This window comes from Phyllobates terribilis, unplaced genomic scaffold (assembly GCF_046119375.1).
Source record: "Phyllobates terribilis strain yellow unplaced genomic scaffold, ASM4611937v1 Scaffold_12__6_contigs__length_324123572, whole genome shotgun sequence".
Taxonomy (NCBI): domain Eukaryota; kingdom Metazoa; phylum Chordata; class Amphibia; order Anura; family Dendrobatidae; genus Phyllobates; species Phyllobates terribilis.
In genome coordinates this window covers 246002838-246029124 of record NW_027362772.1, presented here as the reverse complement: position 1 = coordinate 246029124, position 26287 = coordinate 246002838, and positions in this window count along the sequence as shown.

Genomic DNA, 26287 nt, shown 5'->3' with positions numbered 1-26287 from the left:
ATAGCCTCAGGGCAGTGTATGCGGAGGATGGGGGTGATGGTGCAGGGCAGCAGCAGTAACGACACGGAGTCAGTGATGCAGTCCAGGGCCTTTACTCACAGTTCTTATTATCCAGACCACGTCTGCAGGTAACGGCTGCCCACGTCGTACTGTGCTCACCAGGTGAGGGGCTCAGACAACTCCCAGATAGCTTTGGAGCGCTTCACAGGACCCTCTTTGTGTGTCCTTTGTCTGGCCTTTCTTACCAACCCTTCTGTCCGGCTGCCTCGGGCCTCCTCTTGGTAAACTTGGCGCCAGTTTCCCTGACCCTATGTGGTGCCTTCCTAGCGGGTGTAGCGAGGGGCTGCGCCACATAAAATGTCACAGCCTCCTGTTTCTAGCTGAGGGTCGTTTCCTGCCTCCACTAGTTTCGGGGACCGGTCTCCCCCTTTGGCCTGACCCCTCCACGCAGGTGGATTCGGGCGTGCGGTGGTGACTCGCCCGTCCGCACCCCTGGGATCCCTTCGTTCCTCGTTCCTGGAGCCTTCTCCGCTCCTCTTCCTTCCTTCTCCCTCTTCCAGGCCTGGGCCTCTGTTACTAGGCCCACCTCCGGAGCAGAGCTCATGCAGAGCCCCTGCTCCCTGCCACTTCTGCTCAGACTTCTCTGCACTGAACTAAGGTGGTGCCCACCTTTTATACTCCCTTCTCAATGCACCCAGGAACTGCTTCCTCCCTGCTCCTGCACTACAGGGTTCCCCTTCCTCAGTGTTCCCTCCCCCCACTCCAGCCAGGGACAGGGACTGTCGTGCCCATCTCAGGGGCATATTGGTCGCCCTGCCCCACGGTAATATGGTGTAATGCATGCAGGTGTCGGGTCCTGATCCACACTACATCCTTACCTGAGAGTGAGATATCACACGTCTGGGTGAGGTGCAATACCTCTGTAGCAACCGAGCCCTCAGGGTGCTACAGTTCCATTTATCTTCAGCCTAGGTGACGTATTGCGATACAGGGCCGTGATTTTGGCTATGAAAGGGTCCCCTAGACCCCTACCCCAAGCTTTTTAAGAGAATCATATATGGCGTGCCAGGAGACTCTATGGAATGCTTTCTCAGCATCCAACGAGAGTATCTAATTACAAATTTTTAACTGCATCTAGCCCAGGAAATACTTTGTGCCTAGTAGCAGTGTCTGCTAGTCAGCGGATTATCCCGGCTGTTAAGCAAGCTACACCACCTGTAGTTTGGACACTTAATTTTTTCAAAGGAAATGCTTCGGGACCACGGGATACTCAGTGAAGAGCATCAGGAGGCACCCCAAGGCATAGGGGCTGGGACTGGCAGTAGGATGCCTTGCGGTGGACAGCCGAGCTCGATCCTTATAAAAGCTTTTTAACTGCAGCAGCTTTAGTGGACGCTACTGGAGCTGGAATTACGCGGCTGCTGGCATGAGACTTGCCCTCCAATAGATCCTTGTAAATGGATTTAAAGTGTATTCATTCAAATTAGAGAGACAATTTAAATTAAAAAGCTTAGAGCTGCCTCCACCACAGGGGGACTCGCTCGACCCACCAGCGGACAGGCACCAGTATTGGGAGAGGGGGGCTGGCCGTCAGGGTTCACCGCGGCTCTGGCACAAACCCGGCGACGCGGAGGTGGCACGGGCAGGAGCGGACTGAACGTGTCGGCTTCTCACTTTTTGGATTTTAGAATTGCATGACATGCCTATATCTGTGTCTCCCCCTCCTTTTACTCCTCCACCTCTTTTCTTTTCGCATGACTATATGTACTTGTCACTTTTCCATGTGTTAGTTGTGTCTTCTGAGCAGTTTGTCAGCTTTTGGACACCTTTGAAGGTGTTTTCTATGTGTTTCTATGTGTTTTTGTTTGCCTGCCATTCTTTTTAACGGTGTTCGAAGGTGTTCGACGAACAGTTCGACGAACAGTTCGGCGAACACACGGGTGTTCGACGAACCGAACCGAACTCGAACACTACGGGGGTGGCTTAACACTACCCACCACACCAGGGGTAAATACAGGGGACCAAGGTAGAGCACTGACAGAAAGTGTACTCCGTAGGTCTACCAGAAGCACCAGAGGTCAGATCCCTGCTCGTTGGAGAATTTAAATGTAACTATAACTGTAATGTTGAATTGTTTTATGTGTGTATTAACCATGTTTTTCCAGTTACCCGACAGGGTTAAAGGACTATCAGGTTATGGACAATGAGTAACCAAAAACTTACCTTGTAAATAGTTGCACCTGTAAAGTGCCCCTTTTCACCAGACCACAGAACAAAAACCCGTGGAGGTGGCTGAAGACGTGGTCCAACTCCGGATCATCAATGCCCTGTAGCCACCCCAGGGCCTCCGTGGAGTGTTTGGGACGGGTCCCTCAAACTACACCTTCAGTGAAATGTACACCTGGTTACGGATGATACCATGACCTATAAAGACTGTAAAGTTTGTAATATTCTGAGTCGCCAGCCATACGGGTGAGCAGCACGTTACACTCAGGGACGTGGGCTACAACACGACTATAAGCGGGATAGCCAAAAGAGTACAGTCAGAACAGCAGGCCTACAACTCCACCTGACCAGGGGAATTCTAGGATTGCTCCCAGACTGCTCCCAGACTGACCATGCCCTCATCCCTAGCAAGTACTCCCGTTGGGTCCTATATAATTACCACCAGCAAAGACCCTAGGACTGCACTGCAAAGGCTCCGTGTTATCATTACTGATCCAGGCACTATCACCACCATCATCCATTCACGCTGCCCTGAAGCTCTACTCTTCCTGTGGGGAGTTACATCACCTTGCTGCACATACCATCAGCTTCAGTGGACTGCTCCGCAGCGGCGGTTCCCAATAACCACATTCCACAGGTGGCGTAGTCGGACTATCTATAACTGAGACACATAGACTACCCTGGTTTGACCGCCCTGGGTCACGGACCGGGTCACTGCCACGGTGACTACAACCCCCAGCATCTACAAGGCCCGGCTCCGGGTATCCCCACGGCCCAGGGGGCGCGTCAGTACAGAAACAGACAGAGGCACTTCATGCAGTCATCCAGGGCTTTACTTACAGTTCTTAGGTAATTCACAAATGCACTTTGCAGGGGAAGGCCTCCCTCGTCGCGCTGCGTTCACCGGGCAGGGGTTCAGTCCTTTCTCAGCAAATTTAGGAATACCTGGCGGAACCCCACTTTCATATGTACCTATCTTGACCTTTTCCACACTCGGTCCTTCTCACCGCTGCCCTACGCTGCTCACTCTCATTCCCGATTGGGTATGCTGAAGTCCTCACAGTACGTCGAATCCGGGACCAACCTGACCCCCTGGGGTTTTGAGTGTAGCAACCGATCCCTCCTGATCACCTGGCAGGAGCGGGGCGTACGGGTGCCGTCCTGCACGCGCCGTACCCCCTGGGATCCTTTAAGTAGAATGGAGCCTGTTCCCTGCTCCCCTCTGGGCCTCTATCCTGGGCCCCAACTTGTGGAGCAGAGCTCTGACTGAGCCTCTGGTCCCGGACTGTACTCGACTGAACTCCTCTCTAGACCTAATATGGCTTCCTAATATATACTTACTGTATATGTGCTCCGTGTAACTGTTTCCTCCACCCACACCCACTATTGGTTCCCCCTACCTTTGGGTTCCCCCCTACTCCAGCCAGTGTCAGGGCTCAGCAGAAAACTACATTGCATCTTGCCCCTCCGGCTGGCCTGGAGCAGTGTTGTGTTGGATGTAGGTGGTTGGGGTTCCATGCAGCACTCCCTCCTTACCTGAGAGAAGGGAGACACCACACCTCGGGGTGAGATGCAGTATCTCTGTGGCGACTGAACCCTCAGGGGCCCCACATATGCAGTTGTGGCGCCCCGAGGGCTCGGTTGCCACAGGGGTATTGCACCTCATCCAGAGGTGTGATATTCCACTCCCAGGTAAGGATGGAGTGTGGACCAGGGCTCAGTTAGCTGCATGCACACACATACACATACCCCATTTCCGGGGGACAGCTCGACGGTGCTCCCAGCTGTGGGCACAACTGACCATGTCCCTGGCTGGAGTGGGGAGGGGGAAGAGAACCCAGTGGTGTAGGAGCAGAAAGGGGGTGGTTTCTGGAGCACAGGAAGGAGCTCATTGGGTGCAGGTCACCAGAGCTCAGGCACCGAGAAGCAGATAAAAGGTGGGAGCCATCTTAAGTCGAAGAGAAGTTCAGTCAGAGCAGAAGGGAGAGAGAGCTGACAGGGAGCAGCAGCTCAGGCTAAGCTCAGTGTTACGAACTGCTACAAGCACTAAGGAAAGATAGGAAAACTGTCCCTACAATAGGACTAAGCTGATTCCCTACGATGCAGCGGGGGACCTGTTCCTTGTGAACAGACCTGCCAAAGTCCTCGGCTAGTCTGAACGCAGACCTATAGATATAAGGGAGGGGTCCCTACAAGAACTAAGGACTGGGATATAATTGGACACCTCCTAGCAGAAATTGTAGCAGCGCAAAGACAAACAAACAAAAAGTACTAGTGGTCAAAAGACCAAGCAAACTACAGAGTAAGGTACAAGGCACCTGGCTAGCTTAAGAGTAAATGTAACACTGAAGTCCAGCAAGGCCAGAAGGGCAGAGCTGGATTATATAGGCAGAAAGTCATGTGACCAACAAAATAGAAAAAAACTAACAGGAGGGTTCTAACAGTACCCCCTCTTCTATGAGGATCCTCCGGATCCTCCAGCCGCTGGTCTATCAGGAAACCTCCTGTGAAACGCTCCGACAAGTCTAGGAGCAGAGACATCATCCGCTCTTACCCAGGAGTTATCCTCGGGACCGAAACCTTTCCAAGCGACGAGATACTGCAATCTCCCTCTATGCCATCTAGAATTAAGAATGCAAGAAATTTCATATTCACCGTCTTCCACCACCGTCCCTATCAGAAACATCAGCTTTTTTCAATAAGGAAACACGAAACACCGGATTAATCTTCCAGGAGGTAGGAACCTCCAACCTAACAGCAGATTGGTTAACTACCTGAAGCACCTTAAACGGCCCTACAAACTTCGGGCCCAATTTCTTAGAAGGAATCCTCAACCGCAGATTCTTAGAGGACAACCAAGCCATGTCACCAACCGTAAACAAAACCTCTTGACGTTTCCTGTCAAAGTACCTCTTGGATTTTTTGTTAGCCTCTTGAAGGTTACAACGTACATCAGTCCAAACTCTCTCCAAATCACCGGAAAAATTCTCCTCCGGCACAGCCGATACCAATTTGGAGAATGACCCAAACGACGGATGTCTCCCAAAAAAAGGAGAACACCCAGCAGAAGAGGATGTATGGTTGTTAAGAGCAAATTCAGCCAGTGGCAGAAACTCAGACCACCCCTCTTGATTGTCAGCCACAAAACAACGCAAAAACTGTTCAACATCCTGGTTCTTTCTTTCTGTCTGTCCATTAGACTCAGGATGATATCCAGATGAAAACGACAAATGAACTCCCAACCTGTCACAAAAGGCACGCCAAAAACGAGCCACGAACTGAGGTCCCCTATCAGAAACAATGTCGGTAGGAACGCCATGGAGCCTGACAATTTCCTTAACAAAAGCCTTAGCGAGTGTCTTAGCGCAGGGCAGTTTGATGAAGGGAACCAAGTGACACATCTTGCTAAAACGGTCCACGACCATCCAGATGACAGTGAAACCCTCAGAGGCAGGAAGGTCAGTAATAAAATCCATAGCAAGATGCGTCCAAGGTGCACTAGGAACCTCCAGAGGGCAAAGCAACCGCGCAGCAGGAGCATGTGAAGACTTAGATCTAGCACACACAGTACATTGACGCACCCACTTAATGACTTCCTTCTGCCACCCAGGCCACCAAAAACTGCGACCTACAAGTCTCTTAGTCTCCGAAATTCCTGGATGACCTGCCAACCGAGACTCATGACACTCCACAAACAAATCTCTCCTAAAGTTCCTAGGCACAAACAACCTCCCATGGGGAGTGTTAGATGGGGCATCCTCCTGGGCTTTCAGAATCCCATCTTCCAAAGCGGAGTCCAATGCTGCTATCACAACACCTTCCTGTAAAATGCTCTCCTCCTCCTCGGTACCAACCATGGGAGAAAAACTGCGAGATAAAGCATCAGCTTTTACATTCTTGGTACCTGGGATGTAAGTAACAGAAAAATTAAACCGCGAAAAAAAAAAGTGCCCACCTAGCCTGACGGGCATTCAAGCGCTTGGCAGCATCAAGATAGATCAGATTCTTACGATCAGTGAAAACCTGAATGGGAAATTTAGCACCTTCCAAGAGATGACGCCAATGTTCAAATGCGAGTTTAATCGCCAGCAATTCCCGATTACCGAAATCGTAATTAAGTTCGGTCTCAGAAAATTTTTTTGAAAAAAAAGCACAGGGATGTACTCCATCCTTGTTTTCCTGAGACAAAACAGCACCGACCCCCACCGAAGAAGCATCAACCTCAACCAAAAAAGGCTTGGTCTCATCAGGCTGCATAAGGATGGGGGCAGAACTGAACCTCTCCTTGAGATACACAAAAGCTTCAATGGCCTCAGTAGTCCACTGGACCGTATTTGCACCTTTCCTGGTGAGATCGGTCAGCGGCTTAACAATTAAAGAAAAATTCTTAATGAATTTTCTGTAATAATTGGCGAAACCCAAAAATCTCTGTATCGATTTCAAACCAATAGGCCTAGGCCATTCCTGCACAGCCTGAACCTTCATCGGGTCCATCTCAAAGCCCTCGCTGGAGATAATGTAGCCTAAAAACTAATTCTCTGCACAGCGAACTCACATTTCTCCAGCTAAGCAAAAAGTGAATTGTCACTTATCAATTGCAATACCTCACGTACGCTCTGCCAATGAGACTCCAGATCAGGCGAATAAATCAAAATGTCATCCAAATACACCACCACATTCTTACCAAGCAACGGTCTGAGGATGTCATTAATAAGGTTCTGAAAAAATGCTGGTGCGTTGGTAAGACCAAAAGGCATAACCAGATTCTCAAAATGACCCACCGGAGTGTTAAAAGCAGTATTCCACTCATCACCTTCCTTCATACGTAACAAATTGTATGCCCCCCGGATATCAATTTTAGAGAACCACTTGGCCCCCACTAACTGGTTGAACAAGTCAGGAATTAATGGCAGTGGGTAGGAATTGCGTACTGTAATTTTATTTATTTTGCGAAAGTCGAGACATGGACGTAAACCGCCGTCCTTTTTTTTTTACAAAAAAAAATCCAACAGCCACAGGTGACTTAGAAGGTCTAATGTGACCGGCGGCCAAGCTTGTCTGTATGTATTCCTCCAAGGCCTTTCTCTCAGGGATAGTCAGATTAAATAAGCGACTCATGGGAAGAGTAGCTCCAGGGACAAACTCAATAGTACAATCATAGTCCCTATGAGGAGGCAAAACTTGCGACTCCTCCTCAGAAAAAAACTTCCAAAAATCCTGAATAGGTACAGGTAATTCCCCTCTTTCCACAGCCGCAATGCAACCGTTACAACATCTATCATAACACTTAGGACTCCAAGACTTAATTTCATTGGTAGACCAGTCTAGTATTGTGCAATTTTAACCAAGGTAACCCCAAAACCACTGGAGAAGGCAAATTATTTAATACCGCCAAATCCAAATTCTCTTGGTGAATACCATTAATGGTGAGGGGAATTTCAAAAACCTTGTGAGTAATACATTTCAAGGGAGAGCCATCAACAGCAACCACAGAAATAGGGGATGACAAAAGTTTGGATTCTAATTTAAATTTTTCCAAAAATCCCTCATCAATCACATTGAGTATAGAACCACAATCCACAAATACCCGAAATTCAATCAACTCCTCCTGGAATGAGGTGCTTCCAGAAAGAAATACTCCTTTTGAGTTTAAACAAGCTATACGGGTGTAACTGACCTTTTTTTTCCTTTGTTCAAACGAAGCACACAGTTCTTAATAAAGTGGTCAGATTTACCGCAATAAAAACATAATCCCTTAGCAAACCTGCGGTCTTTTTCCTGAGAGTGGGGTGACATCGCCCCAATCTCCATCGGGTATTTGTAAAAATGAAAAAGTGAAAAAAAACAACACTTTTTCATTTTTACGAATCAATTTGTGAAGCCCCTGGGGGTTCCAAGTGCTCACTATGCATCTAGATAGGTGCCTTGGGGGGTCTAGTTTCCAAAATGGGGTCACTTGTGGGGGAGCTCCAATGTTTGGGCACACAGGAGCTCTCCAAGCGCAACATGGCATCCGCTAATTATTCAAGCAAATTTTACAATCAAAAAGTCAAATGGCGCTCCTTCCCTTCCGAGCCCTGCCGTGCACCCAAACAGTGTTTTTTCCCCACATATGGGGTATCTGCGTGCCCAGGGGAAATTGCACAACAAATTTTGGGGTCCATTTTTTCTTCTCACCCCTGTGAAAATAAAAAAAATTGGGTCTAAAGTAACATTTTTGTGAAAAAAGTTAAATGTTCATTTTTTTCTTCCACATTCCAAAAATTCCTGTGAAGCACCTGAAGGGTTAATAAAGTTCTTGAATGTGGTTTTGAGCACCTTGAGGGGTGCAGTTTTTAGAATGGTGTCACTTTTGGGTATTTTCTGTCATAAAGACCTCTCAAAGTGACTTCAAATGTGATGTGGTCCCTAAAAAAATGTTTTTGTAAATTTTGTTGGAAAAATGAGAAATCGCTGGTCAACTTTTAACCCTTATAGCTCCCTAACAAAAAAAATTTTGGTTCCAAAATTGTGCTGATGTAAAGTAGACATGTGGGAAATGTTATTTATTAACTATTTTGTGTGACATATCTCTCTTATTTAAGGGCATAAAAATTCAAAGTTTGAAAATTGCAAAATTTTCAAAATTTTTGCCAAATTTCCATTTTTTTCACAAATAAACGCAAGTGATATCGAAGAAATGTAACCACAATCATGAAGTACGATATGTCACGAAAAAACAATCTCAGAATCAGGGGGATCCGTCTCAGAATCAGGGGGATCCGTTGAAGCGTTCCAGAGTAATTACCTCATAAAATGACAGTGGTCAGAATTGTAAAAATTGGCCTGGTCAATAACGTGCAAACCACCCTCGGGGGTTTAAGCGGTTAAAGGAAAAAAAATCTTGCTGTTTACCATAAAAAAAATCTGGCAGTTCTACCTTCGGTTCAACAAAATGTGCTCCAGGACAGCTACTCACGTGTTGCTGGAGCTCGGCCACCACCAAAGACAGTCCCTACAGGCGTTGAGCCAACTCCTGAACCGACACCATGCTGAAATCTGGATTTCTTTCCTTAGAGTGTTTTTTTGGGCTGGACTTACTGTTACGAACTGCTACAAGCACTAAGGAAAGATAGGAAAACTGTCCCTACAATAGGACTAAGCTGATTCCCTACGATGCAGCGGGGGACCTGTTCCTTGTGAACAGACCCGCCAAAGTCCTTGGCTAGTCTGAACGCAGACCTATAGATATAAGGGAGGGGTCCCTACAAGAACTAAGGACTGGGATATAATTGGACACCTCCTAGCAGAAATTGTAGCAGAGCAAAGACAAACAAACAAAAAGTGCTAGTGGTTCAAAGACCAAGCAAACTACAGAGTTATGTAAAAGGCACCTGGCTAGCTTAAGAGTAAATGTAACACTGAAGTCCAGCAAGGCCAGAAGGGCGGAGCTAGATTATATAGGCAGAAAGTCATGGAGGGTTCTAACACTCAGCTCCACGAGGCAGGCCTAGAGAAAAGGCTGGGGCCAGAGAGGAGAAGAGGAGAAAGAAGGAAGGAGAAGAGACAGAGGAGTGGAAGGGCTCCAGAAACAAGAAGGCAGAAGGGACCCTAAGAGTGCAGAACGGTCAGCAACCGTTGCATACCCCATTATACCGGGTGAAAGGGTCAGGCTGTGGAAAGGTACCGGATCCCTAAGTTGGTGGAGGCGAATCTACCCTCAGTCAAGAACCGGAGGTTGTGACCATTTATGGGTGCGACCCCCCGCTAAACTAGCTAGGAAGGCACCATAAAGGATAGCGGGAAGTGAAGGACAACGCTTACCCGACACAGTCCGCGGTAGCTGGACAGAAGTCAGGACACTGGTGGGGCATGAGAGGCCAGAGAAAGGACAGAAGGTGGTCCTGTGCCATACTACTGAATTGCCTGGGGGTTGACCGAGCTCCTCACCTGGTGGACGCAGCACATCTCGGGCAGTCCTTGCTGACAGAAGTGACTTGGATAACAACTGTGAGTAAAAGACCCTGGACTGCATCATTGGACTCAGTGTGATTTCTGCTGCGCCGGCACCATCACCCCCAGCATCCACCTACACTGCCCTGAGGCTACACTCTTCCCGTGGGGAGTTATCCTACCCCTGTGCTGCACCCCAACACCAGCCTCAACGGTCTGCCTCGCAGCGGCGGTTATCTCTGACCGCAATCCACGGGTGGCGTAGTCGAACATTCACAAATCTATAAATAGACTGCCACAACATTTGGTCTGACCACCCTGAGCCACGGGATCGGGTTGCCACTACTACCCCCAGCATTGTACAGAAGCCCGGTTCCGGGTACCCAGGGGGCGAGTCACAGTGAGTCCAATGGCTGACCAAATTTAGGAAAAACCCCACTAAGAATTTAAAGACACATAGAGCAGGGCAACAGTTACAAGTACAACATGTTCCCATTAGAAAGGAGAGAGTCTGCTATACAGTTATAGCGTATGCAGTGAGTCCAACGGCTGACCAAATTTAGCAAAAACCCCACTAAGAATTTAAAGACACAAAGAGCAGGGCCACAGTAATAAGTACGACATGGTCTCATTAGAAAGGGGAGGATCTGCTATACAGTTATAGGGGAAGCAGTGAGTCCAACCGCTGACCAAATTTAGGAAAAACCCCACTAAGAATTTAAAGACACATAGAGCAGGGCCACAGTAACGAGTACGACATGTTCCGATTAGAAAGGAGAGGGTCTGCTATACAGTTATAGGGTATGCAGTGAGTCCAACAGCTGACCAAATTTAGTAAAAACCCCACTAACAATTTAAAGACACATAGAGCAGGGCCACAGTAATGAGTACGACATGTTCCTATTAGAAAGGAGAGGGTCTGCTATACAGTTATAGGCTATGCAGTGAGTCTAACGGCTGACCAAATTTAGGAAATACTCCACTAACAATTTAAAGACACATAGAGCAGGGCCACAGTAACGAGTATGACAAGTTCCCATTAGAAAGTAGAGAGTCTGCTATACAGTTATAGGGAATACAGTGAGTCCAACGGCTGACCAAATTTAGGAAAAACACCACTAAGAATTTAAAGACACATAGAGCAGGGCCACAGTAACGAGTATGACAAGTTCCAATTAGAAAGTAGAGAGTCTGCTATACAGTTATAGGGAATACAGTGAGTCCAACGGCTGACCAAATTTAGGAAAAACACCACTAAGAATTTAAAGACACATAGAGCAGGGCCACAGTAACGAGTACGACATGTTCCCATTAGAAAGGAGAGGGTCTGCTATACAGTTATAGGATATGCAGTGAGTCCAATGGCTGACCAAATTTAGCAAAAACCCCACTAAAAATTTAAAGACACATAGAGCAGGGCCACAGTAACGAGTATGACATGTTCCCATTAGAAAGGAGAGAGTCTGCTATACTATTATACGGTATGCAGTGAGTCCAACGGCTGACCAAATTTAGGAAATACCCCACTAAGAATTTAAAGACACATAGAGCAGGGCCACAGTAACGAGTAGGACAAGTTCCCATTAGAAAGGAGAGAGTCTGCTATACAGTTATAGGATATGCAGTGAGTCCAATGGCTGACCAAATTTAGGAAAAACCCCACTAAGAATTTAAAGACACATAGAGCAGGGCCGCAGTAATGAGTACGACATGTTCCCTTTAGAATGAGAGGGTCTGCTATACAGTTATAGGGTATGCAGTGAGTCCAATGGCTGACCAAATTTAGGAAAAACCTCACTCAAAATTTAAAGGCACATAGAGCAGGGCCACAGTAACGAGTACGACATGGTCCCATTAGAAAGGGGAGTGTCTGCTATACAGTTAAAGGGGAAGCAGTGAGTCCAATGGCTGAACAAATTTAGGAAAAACCCCACTAAGAATTTAAAGACACATAGAGCAGGGCCACAGTAACGAGTAGGACAAGTTCCCATTAGAAAGGAGAGAGTCAGCTATACAGTTATAGGATATGCAGTGAGTCCAATGGCTGACCAAATTTAGGAAAAACCTCACTCAATATTTAAAGACACATAGAGCAGGGCCACAGTAACGAGTACAACATGTTCCCTTTAGAAAGGAGAGGGTGTGCTATACAGTTATAGGGTATTCAGTGAGTCCAACGGCTGACCAAATTTAGTAAAAAGAATTTAAAGACACTTAGAGCAGGGCCACAGTAATGAGTATAACATGTTCACATTAGAAATGAGAGGGTCTGCTATACAGTTATAGGGTATGCAGTGAGTCCAATGGCTGACCAAATTTAGGAAAAACCCACTAAGAATTTAAAGACACATAGAGCCGGGCCACAGTAACGAGTAGGCCAAGTTCCGTTAGAAAGGAGAGAGTCTGCTATACAGTTATAGGATATGCAGTGAGTCCAACGGCTGACCAAATTTAGGAAAAACCCCACTAACAATTTAAAGACACATAGAACAGGGCCACAGTAACAACAAATTCCCATTAGAAAGTAGAGGGTCTCCCATATTGTTGGCCTATGCAATGAATGCAAGGGCTGCCAAAAATTGGGAGGCACTCCAATGCTCCTTGGAAGAGACGTAGAAGGCCTCATGAAAGAATGTTCCCATTATTAGGAAGTGGGTCTCCCAGAGTGTTGGCCTATGCAGTGAATGCAAGGGCTGCCAAAAATTAAGAGGCACTGCAATTCCCCTTGGAAGAGACTTAGTGGGCCTCATAAAAAAATGTTCCTATTAGAAAGGAGCTGGTCTCCTATACTTGTAATGCCCATGCACTAAGTGTATGGGCTGACAAACATTTACCCCTGGGGTTATACATGAACATACTGTATAAAAAATTTTTTTTACGGGCATCATAAACACCCTTTAAAAAAATTATGTGGGTTTTGCATCACGGACCACGGTCACCCTGGTGATGTGGTGGTGGAGGATGAGGATGAGGAGAAGGAGGAGGACAAAAGCAAATAGCCAAAATCAGGAAGCGTATACCCATGTGTTCGTGTGAAGAGGTGCATGGGAATACACCTCCCAAAAAAGACACTAGATTTGAGTTTATGTTACGCTGCTATCATACGGTGGTGTTCAGAAGTCTGGCCCAATCCAGCCCGTGTTCATTTATATAAGAGTCAGCCTGTCAGCATTTTCAGTTGACAGGCGGATGCGCTTATCAGTTATAATTCCTCCAGCAGCACTAAAAACCCGCTCTGATAAAACGCTAGCGGCAGGGCAGGCCAGGACCTCCAAGGCGTAGAGAGCCAGTTCATTCCAGGTATCCACCATGGATACCCAATAATTAAAAGGCACAGAGGAATCACGGAGGACGTTGGTACGGTCAGCAAGAAACTCTCTCAGCATCTTCCCAAATTTTGCACTCCTAGTGAGAGTACCCCGTACCTCAGGGCTTGTGCGATGGGAGGGGCTGAGAAAATTGTCCCAGAACTTTGACAGTGTTCTCATGCCTCTGCTGGATTGGAGCTGTGTCTCTCTCACCTGTAGTCCTTGGTTGTCCAACGAACTATGACCTCTGCCGCCAGCGTTTTCAGATGGGAATTTTTTTAATAGTTCCGCAACAAGGGCCTTCTAATACTGCCCCATTTTTGTAGACCTGTCCGCCTCAGGAATAAGAGATATAAAGTTCTCCTTGTAGCGTGGGTCTAGAAGTGTCACCAACCTGTCACCTGTCAGTAATGACTGTCACCCAAAATTTTGAAAACGTGAGGGTTATGGGAAAGGCAGCGTAACATAAACTCAGCTATGCATGCCAGACTGCTAACAGGCTAGACTTCCGTGTCCTCACCAAGAGGACAAGTGACCATGCTCTCCTCCTCCTCTCTATCCTCAGGCCATCCACACTGAACAGACGGTATGACAGTTGTGCAGGTAATACCGTCTATAATGCATGAAACTAGCTCTTATTCTTCCTCCTCTGCCTCTTCCTCATTGTCACCCAATCCATGTTGGGATGAGATGAGGCGGGGCTGTGTGTATTCACCCTGTATGGTTCCTTGCTCCATCTCATCGTGCTCTGCCTGCAATGCATCCTCTTTGATTGTGAGCAGAGAGTGTTTCAGAAGACATAAAAGCGGGATGGTGACACTAATTATGGCGTCATCACCGCTCACCATCTTGGTGGAGTCCTCAAATTTTTGGAGGATGGCATATATATCTGACATCCATGTCCACTCCTGAGGTCTTATGTGTGGAGTCTGAACTGAATACCGATGACCTTGTTGATGCTGGTCCACAACAACTGCCCTCTTCTGCTCACAAATCCTTCCCAAGATCTGCACAGTAGCGTTACAATGCGTGGGGACATCACAAACCAGTCTGTGAGCCGGAAGCTGCAAACGCTGCTGAAGCACGACAAGGGCGGCGGAAGCTGTAGCTAACTTTCTAAAATGGGCACACAGGTGGAGTACTTTGACAAGCAGATCCGGTATCTCCGGGTAGGATTTGAGAAATTGCTGAACCACGAGGTTAAGCACGTGGGCCAGGCATGGTACGTGTGTGAGCTCGCCTCAGAGCCGCCACCATGTTTCGGGCCATTGTCACACATGACCATGCCTGACTGTAGGTCCAGCGGTGTGAGCCACAGATCTGCCTGCTCTTTCAGAGCTGTCCACAACTTTTCAGCATTGTGCGGTTTGTCACTTAAGCATATCAGTTTCAACACAGTCTGTTGCCGCTTGGCCGAGGCTGTGCTGCAGTGCTTCCAGCTTGTGACTGACGTGTTCATTTCGGAGATGGAGGCTGAAGAGGAGGAGGATGCTGAGCAGGATGAGGTGCAGGAGCTGTAGACTGTGGGGGCAACCCTAATTGACTTAGGGCCTGCAATCCTTGGCGTCGGGAGGACGTGTTGCGTCCCAAGGTCCGACTGGGTCCCGGCTTCCACTATGCTAACCCAGTGTGCCGTCAGCGAGATGTACCGTCCCTGCCCACAAGCACTTTTCCACATGTCCGTGGTTAGGTGGACTTTCCCGGTAACTGCGCTGTTGAGGGCAACTGAGCGCTGCGCTGGGACAAGGACGTGGACGTGCTACCTGATGCTGCTACTTGAGAGTTTGCAATTACAGGTGCAGGGCAGCAGGCATCTTTGCATACACCATGGACAGAGGATTGGCTTGCATGCACAATAGCGGAAGAAGCAGTGATGCCACCCGCAGACACTGTTCCTGGACCCTGGGGTTCGGCCCACAAAGTCAGGTGCTTTGCTGCCATGTGCCTGATCATGCTGGTGATGGTCAGGCAGGTCGTTTTGCCACCCCTGCTGATGCTGGCCTGGCAGGTGGTGCAAATGGCCTTTTTGGGGTTATCAGCAGAGTCTTTAAAAGACAACCAGAGTCAGGAAGACCTAACAGTTGTGCTGGCAACTTCCTTCATGTTGGTGTTAAGGGAAAAGGTTGCCTGCCTTTTTTCTGCGGCCACCACACTGCTACTTCCTGCCTGTTGGGGTGCTCTGCCTCCCTCCCCCTGTGTGCTGCTCTCCTCGCTCTGCATGTACTCCTGCCAAGTTGGGTCAGTTACTATATCATCCATCACCTCGTCTTCCACTTCCACACTCTGTGCTTCAAGTGGACCGGGCGAGAGGCCCGAATCTATAAATGGGAAAGTGAACAGCTTTTCGGAGTGTCCAAGTGGGGGATCAGTTGTCTCTGGGCACTCGGCATGGTGGGAGGAAGGAGGTTCAGGGTGAAGAATATGCGGTCCAGACTCACAGCTACTGAGACTTGACTGTGTGGAAGACAAGGTGGTGGTGGCTAAGTGACTGGAAGCATTATTTGCTATCCAACCAATAAGCTTTTCACACTGCTCTGTGTTCAATAGTGATGTTCTGCGGTCCCCTATTAATTGGGATAGGAAGGTCGAGCGAGAAGATGTGGGTGTTTGTTGTGGCACAATTTCAGCTTGCCCACGGCCTCGGCCTCTGCATGCACCATCACCATCACGTCCAGTTTCCCGTCCCTTGCCACGTGCCTTGCCCATTTTAAATAGAGGACAATATCTTCCACGCTCACTACAAATGACTGAATTTGGAGTGAACTTATATGTGATCCGCGTAACGGACAAACCACTGTTTTAAATACCTGTCCTGTTAGTAACTATTTTGAATAGCAAACTGGTGTCAGTTGCTTCACTGACACACTGAAACTAATTTTTAATGAAGGCCAGAAATGGCAGTAGTTTCTGAAAACATATATGTGATCCGTGTGATGGAGAAAACACAGTTTTAAATACCTGTTTTGTAGGTAACTATTTTGAACAGGAAACTGGTGTCAATTGCTACACTGACACACTGAAACAAATTTTTAATGGAGGTCAGAAATGGCAGCATTTTCTGAAAACGCATATGTGATCCGTGTGACGGACAAACCACAGTTTTAAATACCTGGCCTGTAGGTAACTATTTTGAACAGCAAACTGGTGTCAATTGCTTCACTGACACAATGAAAATTTTTTTTAATGGAGGCCAGAAATGGCAGTATTTTCTGATAACGTATATGTGATCCGTGTGACGGAGAAAACACATTTTTAAATACGTGTCCTGTAGGTAACTATTTTGAACAGCAAACTGGTGTCAATTTCTTCACTGACACACTGAAACTAATTTTTAATGGAGGCCAGAAATGGCAGTATTTTCTGAAAATGTATATGTGATCCGTGTGATGGAGAAAACACAGTTTTAAATACCTGTCCTGTAGGTAACTATTTTGAACAGCAAACTAGTGTCAATTGCTTCACTGACACACTGAAACTAATTTTTAATGGAGGCCAGAAATGGCAGTATTTTCTGAAAATGTATATGTGATCCGTGTGATGGAGAAAACACAGTTTTAAATACCTGTCCTGTAGGTAACTATTTTGAACAGCAAACTAGTGTCAATTGCTTCACTGACACACTGAAACTAATTTTTAATGGAGGCCAGAAATGGCAGTATTTTCTGAAAACATATATGTGATCCGTGTGATGGAGAAAACACAGTTTTAAATACCTGTCCTGTAGGTAACTATTTTGAACAGCAAACTGGTGTCAATTGCTTCACTGACACACTGAAAAAATTTATTAATGGAGACCAGAAATGGCAGTAGTTTCTGAAAACGTATATGTGATCCGTGTGACAGAGAAAACACAGGTTTAAATACCTGTCCTGTAGGTAACTATTTTGAACAGCAAACTGGTGTCAATTGCTTCACTGACACACTGAAATTTTTTTTAATGGAGGCCAGAAATGGCAGTATTTTCTGAAAACGTGTATGTGATCCATGTGACGGGGAAAACACAGTTTTAAATACCTGTCCTATAGGTAGACATCAAAAAATTGAAGACAGCACTCCTATGGAAATTCAAGTGATTTATTAGCTCAAAGGAGCTAAGGCGACATTTCGTCTCTGTGTTTGAGCCTTTCTCAAGGCTGTCCTGTAGATAACTATTTTGAACAGCAAACTGGTTTCAATTGCTTCACTGACATACTGAATTAACTTTTTAATGGATGCCAGAAATGGCAGTATTTTCAGTGCAATTATATGTGATCCGTGTGACGGACAAACCACAGTTTGAAATAGCTAGATTTTTAGCGCTGTAATATAGAAAGGACCTGGCTTTATTCTGCAGTGTCAACAAGCAAATGGCACAGAAAAACAGTGTTCTCTGGATTGCTTTTTAAGCAAATAATGAGGATTAAGATCCCCAAAAAAATTATTCCTGGCCCTTGAGACCTGGGACTCATTCTAGAAATGTCTAACAGCAGCAGCAGACAAAACTGGAATAGAGCCTCTTGTGCTATGTTAACTGCAGTCTGCTATATACCCTGTCTGCCTATATACACTGCCTGCCTGATATCTCTGCAGATGGATTAGTCATCAGAAGGACGATTTGTTGAGATGGATATGTGTCTCTAATATAGTTTGGCACACATACACTAACTAGAAACAAGAAAATCTCTCCATAGCTCAGCAGTACCTCTCCCTACACTGTCTGATTCCGGAGTGACTGTGACGAGCATGGCGGCACCAGGTCTGATGACGCTGTGCAGCCAGCCAATCACTGTAATGCCACAGCCAACATGACTGCGGCATTACAGTGAGTGGCAGGCAATCCCTGCATGTTCATTGGCTCTGTAAAGAGCGCAAAACATGCAGGGAGGAGACCCGAGCTCCCGCCGAGCAACCCCGGAAATACTCGGCGAGTGCCGAGCATCTCGAGCAGTGAGATGCTCGGGCGAGTACCGAGCAGTAGCGAGCATGCTACTCATCACTATTACTAACGTGATACAGTAGGGAACATCTCAGTTTCAAATTGTTTGCAGCCTATCTCCTATGTTATACAGGCCTCATCCACACTAAAAAAATATTTTCTTCTCTTACTAACGTGATACAGTAGGGGACATCTCTGTTTGAAATGATTCATAGCATATCTCCTATGTTATACAGGCCTCATCCACACTAAAAAAATACTTTCTTCTGTTCCTAACGTTATGCAGCAGGGGACATCTCAGTTTGAAATAGTTTGGAGAATATCTCATATGTTATACAGGTCTCATCCACAGTAAAAAAATATGTTCTTCTGTTCTTAACGATTTACAGCAGTGGATATCTGAGTTTGAAATTGTTGGTAGCATATCTCCTATGTTATACAGGCCTCATCCACACGATAAAAATATTTTCTTCTGTTACTAACGTGATACAGTAGGGAACATCTCAGTTTGAAATTGTTCGTAGCATATCTCCTATGTTATACAGGCCTCATCCACACTAAAAAAATACTTTCTTCTGTTCCTAACATTATACAGCAGAGGACATCTCAGTTTGAAATAGTTTGGAGAATATCTCATATATTATACAGGCCTCATCCACACTAAAAAAATACTTTCCTCTGTTACTAACGTTATACAGCAAGCCATATCTTATCTTGTCATTTAGTGCCGCTGAAATTTAGCTGTGAGCAGAGCTGTTGCAGAGGAAAAAAACAAAGTTTTTTTTGCTAATAGCGTGCTCCTACCACACTATCTTAGCAACATAAGTGTGAAAAAGAGAGGTCATGGTGGAAGGGGGAATAGGCTTGGTGTTCAAGGTGTACTTGGGGTAGGGGGTAATGTTAGTGAAAGCACTAGTGAACCAACACAAACAGGTCCTATCCAAAGACAACTGACAACTTCTGTTACTGGATGGGCTACTCCACTCCCATTCTTTGGCAGCCACACAGCGATACGTCTTGTTGATCAGCGCCAGAAAGAGCAGGTGCTCCAGTGGATGGCAATCACTGCTTCAAGTGGCCTCTCCTCTTCTTCCTCCACCTCAACATCACACACAGTACAGCTCACAGAGGTGGCACCTCAATTACCCTTGCTTCCCCCATGTCACAACTGTCCAACTGCCCAACTGACTGTAGCGAACCACAGATGGAGAAAGCAACGCACTGTCAACGCGAAACGCGCGTTGGGAAGTTGTTTTAGCACCCTTTCATCCCACTGGGGGGGTCTCCTGTCCTAGGGTAAGTGTCCACTACTGGTTTCATTCATGTTCCAGTTCAGCACAATTCTTTAGGAGGACTACCACTTGTTGCTCCTTCTGTTAGGCTCTTGATTGGCTATGGGGTGTTTTAGCAGCATTTCCTGCTCCCCTTCACTTAATTCTCCCTCTCAGTAGTTAACTTGTTAGGTGGTCACGTGCTGATATGTGGTTATGTATACTTGTATACTTTATTACCTTGCACTTTACTCCTTGGAGTAGTTATCCTGATGGGGTGTCTGCTTCTGTTCTGAACACATTGTGGATGTTTTACTGACTCTATGTGAAATTTTACAATTTATATATTTATTCAATAAAGAATTTTCTTATTTGCATTTAAAAGCCCTCGTTGTCTCCTGCTATTATATGTACTTTGGAGCTATGCTGCTGTTACGGCACGCTCTCACCTACAGGTATTGACGTGCCTTCAGCAACCATGTATTTGGGTTTTTTGTTCCAGATGGACGAGTCTGTAGAATTGTTCACCCATTCTATACCATGGGCATCAGAAGTGTACTCCAAACATTCACAGAGTCAAGCGGAGGAAAGCATCTGCACCAATGCCCAAATTTTTTTTAGGTTGGATTTGGGGCAGGAAAAAGTAGGATCCGAGCATGTTCCTGACCCTCATCACCAGACTTTAACCACCAGGGAGGGAGGTGATCCTGAGAGACTCAGATTCCTGAGGCTCATGCGGACTGTACTGTGCTGTCAGGGCAACAAGAGGAGAGGGGTCACTCTGAGAGCGAGGAATAGGATAACATATTCGATGATGATGTGGTTGAAGATCCTACTTGGTGTGAACCCAGAGTGACAAAGTCGAGTAGCTCATCTGAGGAGGTGGGGGAGGTAGATGAGGAGGTTAAGTTTTGCCCTACGTCGCAGACACGAAGTGATGCAAGCACGAGGAGCACTGCATCCTTAGCCACAACCATGGCAGTGACCAGCAGCGGTCGCAGGTCTGCAGCTCGCAGGGGCAGCAAGGTTGTCTAGCCTGGGCCCTTTTTGACACCGGAAAGAATGAGCCTGCTCACGTTATCTGGCAACTTTGCAAGAAAAAAATCAGTAGAGGGAAAAAGTGCAATAATTTGACTACTACATGCATGAACCTTCACATGCGCAATCAACATGCTTTACGCTGGCAATCTCATTGTGATAAAATGCGGACCTCAACAACCAACAACCGCCCCATCAACCGCATCTGCTGCTTCTTCCTCCTCCTCTGTTACTGTGCCAAGTATTGTCACGCAGGTTTCCCACCGCAGAACCTCAGGTTCTTTACCCGCTCCAGTCAGGCTGAGTGAGAGCTCGTCCACTGTAATGGAAGCAGACATGCTTGCTGTTTTTGGCCGATGTCAGAGAATGAGCACACCACAACTTTATCAATCCATCGTAACATCCCCGCTTGCATCTCACTCACGGTCCAGCAGTTTGTCCTGTGCACTGTACTCTGCCTTCTCTCAACACTGCAGCCAGCCCTTGGTCCTGTAGTTGTGGTCACGTAAAAGATTGTTTCTTTCTACATATGACAAAGCTAAGAGATTGAACTCCACCATCTCCAATCTGTTGGCCACGGAAATGGTGGTGTCAGGTCCTAATTTTTTGAAATGTGAACACTCCTGGTTGGGTCTCCATGTGCTGGGTTGGCTGTAGTGGAAGAGTTGTTGGTCCCCATTATACTAGTTCTACGCTAGTGAAATTAATACTTTGGTGCAGATATTGTTGTCACAGGGGTACACATGATATAATCAAAATTGGTTCTCTTACTACCGTGGTATATAAAGCAGGCTACATTTCATCTTTTAATTCTTTGGTGCTGATATTGTTCTCCATACAGGGGTACACATTAGAGATGAGCAAGCAATAAATGTGCTCAACTTAGTGGTTCATTGGTTTCTCAAAACCTACTCAGATCTGCCAGAGCTGCTTGTGAAAGTATGCCACGTGCGTGCCCATTTCAGAAAGTCAGCTACAGCTTCCGCCACCCTGGCAGTGATTCAGCAGCATTTTCAGCTTCTGGCTCACCGACTGGTGTGCAATGTGACGACACGTTGAAAATCAACATTGCAGATTTTGGGAAGGATTTGTGAGCAGCAGAGGGAAGTTTTTGAGTACCAGCTTCAACACGCCCGTTGGAATTCAGGTCAGCCTCCACACATAACACCTGATGAGTGGGCATGGATGTCTGACATTCTTGCCGTCCTCCAAAACTTTGAGGACTCCACCAAGATGGTGAGTGGCGATGACACCATAATTAGCACCACGATCCCGCATCTGTGTCTACTGAAACGCTCACTGCTGACAACTAAAGGGGTTGTCCACTACTTTTACATTGATGCCCTATCCATAGGATAGGGCATCAATGTATGATCGGCCGGGGTCCCGCACGCGGCACCCCTGCAGATCAGCTGTTATCGGTGCGGGCAGCGGAGGCCACCAGCCGGAAGTGCTCACCTGCGGGGCTCCGCCGTCAAGTGGTAGGGGCCGCCGTGGTGTACTGCAGATCCGCCTCTCATTCAAATGAATAAGAGGCAGATGTGCAGTACACCGCGGCGGCCACTACGACTTGACGGCGGAGCCCCGCAGGTGAGCACTTCCGGCCGGCAGCCAACACTGCCACCACTGACAGCTAATCGGCGGGGGTGCCGCGTGCGGGACCCCGGCTGATCATACATTGATGCCCTATCCTACCAATAGATTTCATGAAAAAAGATGCACACACAGTACTGAAGAGGTGCTGGCTAAACGAGGTACGATCCAAGCAATCACATATAGATAACAGCCGCACTCAAATTCTTGGTTACAAAGAGTGATAATTTTATTATAATATAACACCACACCTTAGAACAAAGGTGCTTTGTAGCGATACATGACGTTTCGACCTGGATAGGCCTTTATCAAAAACATTGCTAAAAGAGAGAATTAAGATACATTAATAGGGTGTCATATAATTTAAAGAAAGTTTTATAATTACATATATACAAATATACATAGTTACACCATTTGCAAGTAAATAATCATTTGAGAGTACACAGCCAGAAGCAAGTAGTAGTAAAAGGGGTACCAGGGATAGGGGAAAGGGTAGGCGATCCCTATATGTCCCTAGATGAAATATATCACAATAGTAAAAATATGGGCACTCAATATCCAAACATACTAACCTATATACTGCATCCAAAGGGGATAAAGCATAGTGGATAAATAGAAGCACTGGCTTGGAAAAGGTCTGGAGAAATAAGAAATCAGAAATAAGAGATCGCTGTTAAAGCACAAGTGGGATCTATAGGAGGCTCAATAATGCAGGAGATGAGAGGTATCGTGTTGGAGTACCAGTAGGAACTATAGGAGGATCACTAGTATAAGAGATGGGAAAGACAGGTAGACTATACCTTGCTAGTAGAGATGAGCGTTGTTCTACTCGAACTGTTCGCCAATCTCAAATTCGAGCTGTTTTGGGCGGTGTTCGAGCCGTTCGGCGAACACGAACAATTTGAGAAAAATTCGGCTGTTCGAGGTTATGTTCGATAACTGTTCGTGCACCAAAATCATAACTGGATTTTTTCTCAGTAATGATGAAAATTAATGTTAATACGCAGTTTGAGTGTACAGCGGGGTGGGGGGAGGGGCAGGGGATGGATCACTGCAGGAACAATGAAGATCTCCATTTTTTTTTCTCTTTCCCGCATTTGCAGTGGGGAGGTGCAATCTGTCAGCCTATCAGCAGCGCACACACGGAGCGAAGTGCTTTTTTTCACACAAGCAAGGGCATGTGTCATTAGCAGTGTATGTCACATGTCCTTGCCCTATAAGACCAAGCCATTTTCCCCGTCGCCACCATTTTCTCACTGCTGCAGCTGCGTGTTAGACGGCACCGCTGTTGCTGTGTGCGCTATACCTTGTTAATTTCAAGCCAATTTTCGCACAAATCTACAGATAGCTTGGGAGTAGGGAATAGTTGTGATTGCAGTCCTTTTAAGGACTAGGTTACAGCATTTCCTACGACTTTTATCAGGCAGGTCTGTGCTCTTAAATAGATAGATTGAGGGAGTAAAGACTAATTGTAATTGGAGTCCTTTTCAGGACTAGGTTACATCAGTTCCTATCAGTTTTTGCCAGGCAGGTCTGTGCCAGTGCTGTGCAAGTTTTTTTCACAGCATTTGGCTGAATCTAGCAAAGCTAATCCTTTTTGGCCTATTGCAGAGTGTGTTAGTCAGTGGAGTAGCCTATCTGTGTTGCAAGATATACCACCTGTGTATAGAATACCAATTTTTTTACTGCACCTAGTGAAGTAAAATCTTTTGGGCATAGCATCATTCTATTAGTCCATCTATACTGACCTCCATCAGGTTGCAAATTGAATATAATTTTTTTCTGCATCTAGCTCTGAAAAAATATTGGGCTTCTAGCTGTGTGTGGGACTTGTTGTATTAGTCCATCTATACTGACTTCCATCAGGTTGCAAACTGAATATATATTTTTCTGCATCTATCTCTGAAAAAATATTGGGCTTCTAGCTGTGTGTGGGACTTGTTCTATTAATCCATCTATACAGACCTCCATCAGGTTGCAAACTGAATATATTTTTTTCTGCATCTACCTCTGAAAAAATATTTGGCTTCTAGCTGTGTGTGGGACTTGTTTTATTAGTCCATGTATACTGACCTCCATCAGGTTGCAAACTGAATATATTTTTTTCTGCATCTACCTCTGAAAAAATATTGGGCTTCTAGCTGTGTGTGGGACTTGTTCTATTAATCCATCTATACAGACCTCCATCAGGTTGCAAACTGAATATATTTTTTTCTGCATCTACCTCTGAAAAAATATTGGGCTTCTAGCTGTGTGTGGGACTTGTTGTATTAGTCCATCTATACTGACCTCCATCAGGTTGCAAACTGAATATATTTTTTTCTGCATCTACCTCTGAAAAAATATTGGGCTTCTAGCTGTGTGTGGGACTTGTTCTATTAATCCATCTATACAGACCTCCATCAGGTTGCAAACTGAATATATTTTTTTCTGCATCTACCTCTGAAAAAATATTGGGCTTCTAGCTGTGTGTGGGACTTGTTGTATTAGTCCATCTATACTGACCTCCATCAGGTTGCAAACTGAATATATTTTTTTCTGCATCTACCTCTGAAAAAATATTGGGCTTCTAGCTGTGTGTGGGACTTGTTCTATTAATCCATCTATACAGACCTCCATCAGGTTGCAAATTAAAAATAATTTTTATCTGCATCTACCTCTGAAAAAATATTTCGGCTTCTAGCTGTGTGTGGGACTTGTTCTATTACTCCATCTATACTGACCTCCATCAGGTTGCAAACTGAATATAATTTTTTTCTGCATCTAGCTCTGAAAAAATATTTGGCCTTCTAGCAGTGTGTGGGACTTTCTCTATTAGTCCATCTATACTGACCTCCATCAGGTTGCAAATTAAAAATAATTTTTATCTGCATCTACAGTACCTCTGAAAAAATATTTGGGCTTCTAGCTGTGTGTGGGACTTGTTCTATTAGTCCATCTATACTGACCTCCATCAGGTTGCAAATTGAATATAATTTTTATCTGCATCTAGCTCTGAAAAAATATTTGGCTTTCTAGCAGTGTGTGGGACTTTCTCTATTAGTCCATCTATACTGACCTCCATCAGGTTGCAAATTAAAAATAATTTTTATCTGCATCTACAGTACCTCTGAAAAAATATTTGGGCTTCTAGCTGTGTGTGGGACTTGTTCTATTAGTCCATCTATACTGACCTCCATCAGGTTGCAAATTGAATATAATTTTTATCTGCATCTAGCTCTGAAAAAATATTTGGCCTTCTAGCAGTGTGTGGGACTTTCTCTATTAGTCCATCTATACTGACCTCCATCAGGTTGCAAATTAAAAATAATTTTTATCTGCATCTAGCTCTGAAAAAATATTTGGCCTTCTAGCAGTGTGTGGGACTTTCTCTATTAGTCCATCTATACTGACCTCCATCAGGTTGCAAATTAAAAATAATTTTTATCTGCATCTACCTCTGAAAAAATATTTGGCCTTCTAGCAGTGTGTGGGACTTGTTCTATTAGTCCATCTATACTGACCTCCATCAGGTTGCAAATTCAAAATAATTTTTTGTCTGCATCTAGCTCTGAAAAAATATTTGGCCTTCTAGCAGTGTGTGGAACTTTCTCTATTAGTCCATCTATACTGACCTCCATCAGGTTGCAAACTGAATATATATTTTTTCTGCATCTACCTCTGAAAAAATATTGGGCTTGTAGCTGTGTGTGGGACTTGTTCTATTAATCCATCTATACAGACCTCCATCAGGTTGCAAACTGAATAAAAAATTTTTCTGCATCTGACGCACCCCTGGGCCTGTGTCGCACAGCGTTGCACATGCAGGAGCTTACCCGGAGCCGGATCTGTTGAGGGTTGTAGTCTCGTGGCGGTGACCCGGTCCGTGCCCAGGGAGTCAGACTAAGTGGCGTTGTATTAGCGGTAGATGTTGGACGACTACGCCACCCGTTGAATGCAGCGAAGGAGCTGCCGCTGCAGGGCAGACCGCTGAGGCCGGTGGTAGGTTTGTGCAGCATGGTAGT